Source organism: Acyrthosiphon pisum, unplaced genomic scaffold (genome assembly GCF_005508785.2).
Source record: "Acyrthosiphon pisum isolate AL4f unplaced genomic scaffold, pea_aphid_22Mar2018_4r6ur Scaffold_20741;HRSCAF=22000, whole genome shotgun sequence".
Lineage (NCBI taxonomy): Eukaryota > Metazoa > Arthropoda > Insecta > Hemiptera > Aphididae > Acyrthosiphon > Acyrthosiphon pisum.
This window is the reverse complement of record NW_021770133.1, coordinates 8,039-11,791: the sequence shown is the minus strand read 5'-3', so window position 1 is coordinate 11,791 and position 3,753 is coordinate 8,039. Positions and strand designations below refer to the sequence as shown.

At 28.0% G+C, this 3,753-nt stretch overlaps 1 long non-coding RNA gene across 3 annotated transcripts; it reads left to right on the top strand.

Moving 5' to 3' along the window:
* The first annotated feature begins 2,015 nt into the window (after positions 1–2,015).
* Positions 2,016–2,895, top strand: LOC100572024. Of its 3 annotated transcripts, none has more exons than XR_001680477.2 (3): positions 2,016–2,034; positions 2,542–2,634; positions 2,705–2,862. It is a non-coding gene; the product is annotated as an uncharacterized LOC100572024 (long non-coding RNA). The 3 variants fall into 3 exon arrangements; XR_001680476.2 differs by lacking the exon at positions 2,016–2,034 and adding an exon at positions 2,183–2,211; XR_511259.2 differs by lacking the exon at positions 2,016–2,034 and adding an exon at positions 2,218–2,379 and having other exon boundaries at positions 2,705–2,895.
* Positions 2,896–3,753: the final 858 nt, after the last annotated feature.

The following is a 3,753-nucleotide window of genomic DNA, read 5'->3' as shown; positions in this document are numbered from 1 at the left end:
GTCGTTAAATGCCGTCAGTTACATCGCGAAACTAATTACTTCTCTCGTGGAACTGAGTATACATTTTCGAAATATGGTGACTCTTTTTGAGATGTTTGTAGGCATTAAAAAATTTCAAATTTTATTAGTTTTTTTTTAAAAATATTGTCAATACGGCTATTACTATTGCTCCCAACCATAATATTATAATCTCTATAGTACCGGCCTGTATATATTTCTATTCAAATTTTCCACTGGAAATCTTTTGTACCATGATATAAATAAATTGTATAATCGTAGGCAATTAAATACATAAGTGTGCAGTGTTATTTTTTTTTAAATTTTTAAATTTTGTATGTAAAATGTGTTTTATTCAATAAACTAGCTGATCCCGTGCATAACGTTGCCCGTTAAATATACCAACTCTATAAAATCCAATATCTGATCAGTTGGTTATTTAATATTCGGTCTATGGTGTTCAAAATTTATCTTAACTTTTCTGTTGCCCGGAATAAAAATTCTGATTCGTAGCTGTACATTATCAGGCTGCAGGCACTCTACCTGCTATATAGATCGCGGACCTCGTGCTGTTTGTACGTAAGTGTATGATTTAAGTCTAAAGTATCAAAGTTTGTCGTTTTTACTTATAATTCCACCTACGGTGGATTAATATAATTAAATTAATTAATATAATATAATCAATTAATACAAAATCCTATCCTATAACCGTACTAAAATCCGATGAAGATAAAAAAAAACAAATTTAACCATTTTTTAATTAGTCTATCTTCTTGCCAGAGGTCTAATCTAAACACAAACATTCATTCATATATATATAGGTATAATATGATCCCGTGCACTTCTTTGCCCGTTGAAATAATAAGTTTTATTTTATAATATAACGGTTACCATAACAGCAATTTTAAAACAATAAATCTCAAAATTAGCCTATCTTCTGCCCAATTTATCTCTGTACCAAATGATCCCGTGCACGTCCTTGCCCGGCAACCGGTTATTATTATTATAATAGCTTCAAAACCCATGGTAACCATGGCTACCAAAGGACACACACAAACATTCTATATCTCCTCCTGGGGTTGGTTGCCATGGTAATATGGGGACACACACACATACATTCATTTTTATATATATAGATTGGATATTTTTGCATATTTTCCAAATTTTCACTGCATATTTTCAAGTTCCTAGCCTTGGTTATTATTTATTATTTAAATTAAAAAATATGTTTAGGCACTTACATTAATCAAAAATATAGATAGGTGCCTATTTGTATACATTTTAAATAATTGTATGCTGTATAATAACATTTATACAACAATTTGGTACAATTAGCCATTGCCTATTTGTCCACTGTATGATATTTATTTCTAATTTTATATTATATTTAATAAATATTGTGTAAAATTATTTAGGAGACCAAACCCGTTACAATAATAGCAGCATTTCTTATAAATAGTACAATATTCAATATACCTACATAATAATATGTAGACGGTATATTATTATCTAATGCGTTTTTTTTTATTTATTATCAATAGAATAATGTGATTTGACCTATGTAATATAAAATTTAATTAAGATACCAAATACACGTTTTATTACTAGTAAATTGGTAGTTAGATAGTGTACTAGTGTACAGATTATTAAGGTTGTAGGTACAACAATGCATCCGCGTACAACAGAAGCACAAAGTATATTAATATTATCATTGATGGCATTTTTACAAATTAAATACAAAATTCGAATGTAAATAGTTTTTTAATTATTAACCCATAACTATGAATGATACGTCAAAATTCATTAAAAAAAAATCCTATATGAATCATATTTCAAAAGTATAGGTTCCTATTTGAATTTTAAAAGATAACCCTAAAATCTCCTCTTTTTAATTAATAAAAAAAATATTTAATATCAAATTAGTTTAGAGTATATGATTCAAAGAGGTTTTCACATAGATCGTTTTTTCCTAATTTAAGTATATCATGCTGAAATCTGCTGTCACATGAAATTTGGAACACGCTGTATAATATGTAGGTAGGGACGAGTATCTACTTGTATTATACCATACACGCCCATTTATAATTTTATGCATAAATAATATATTTGTAACTTATAACATGACATTCAATCAGTACATGGTCAATGGTCATTTGTATAAAACTGATTTGGTACCTACATAATATGAAAACAACATCTGAACAATAGACCTTAGTAAGACCTAGGCTATAAGATCTCCCGTAGGTGATAGGTCCATCATACTGTTAGTTTTAACGTTCTGCAATACACTTCATAATATTACAATTAAAATGATTAAAACTAAAACTCAGACATTTCTTTTAAAACTTGGTTTAATATTTTTGTACTTGAATTATACGAATGGTAAAAAAAAATTATTAATTACGAAATAGTGAATATTGTGTATTAATGTAGGTAGTTATATGTACCTATATATAAATAGACAATATACCTACCTTTAACAATAGTACAACATATCGTAGGTATTTATCATACATAATTTATTACATATTTTTTTTGTTTAAGGTTGTGTCAGTAATAAAAAACTGTATACTGAAATTGGATGTAAACCTATTTACGGTAATGATTCAAATTCTTGTCCAGTGGCATATGATTGTGGTAAATTGTTATGCAGAATCATAAAATAAAATTAATAGTATTGTAATATTTAAATCTAATTTTTGTATAGATAAAGTGTTTTCAAGACCAATTAACAAGTGTTATCTGAATGGAAATGTTTACGAGCCAGTTGATAGACTTTCTAAAACTGACTCAGCATTGAACCCATGTTTTGCCGCCTGCTTTTGCGATCAGAAGACATATGATAAGTATGATCGCATTTATATTATGTATTTAAGTATTTAACTATGTCATATTTATTTTCTTTAAAAAAAATTATAATTTAATAATACCTTACCTACTAAAAAACTTTATCATTTAAGGTAATAGCTGAAAGGTTTCAAGTTTTTACCATAGGTAGTATAATTTAAATTTTAAATATTGTGTATGCCTACTAAATCGTAATAAATAGCCAAGATAGTCGAATCCCACTTAGTAGGTAGGTACCGTAAGAGTAAAAGCTAAAAGGTAAGCTCTAAAAAAAAATAGCCGAATTGCACTTGGGTTCAAAAAAAGTAATGGTCGAACTGCACTGCACTCGTTCAAAAATGAATTTAGGAGTTAACATTTAAGGTCACTATGGACGTTCACGTTTATTATTATAATAATATTTGATGATCTAATATATGTACATATAATATTATATTAACATAATGGACAATGGTATAGATTAAAATCATTGTCAGTCCTAAGCCTTTAAATGGGGAGGGAAATTAGTGTTTTATAAACGTTTAACACCTTCAAATGTATGATATATTTGTTGGAATACCTTTTTTGATCCCAAGTGCAATTTGACCACTACCTGCTTTTTACCCGAGTGCAGCTCGACCATTATCTTTTTAATTTTTTAAACCTAAGTTCGACTAAAATAAGTGCAAAATACAAAAATAACAAGATAAATTATAAGACTAAAACAGGTACCAAATTTTTATTTTTTGAAAACCGAAACGAATTTGAAACCGAAATTTTAGTTTTTCTGGGAACCGAACAGTAACCGGGACCGTAAAAATCATCAAGGTTCAATGCTAAAATATATATGAACTATAAGTAACTATAGGTACCATTTAATATTAGATTAAATCAAATTTAAAAAAATTAGAGACTACTGACTAGAGTAGT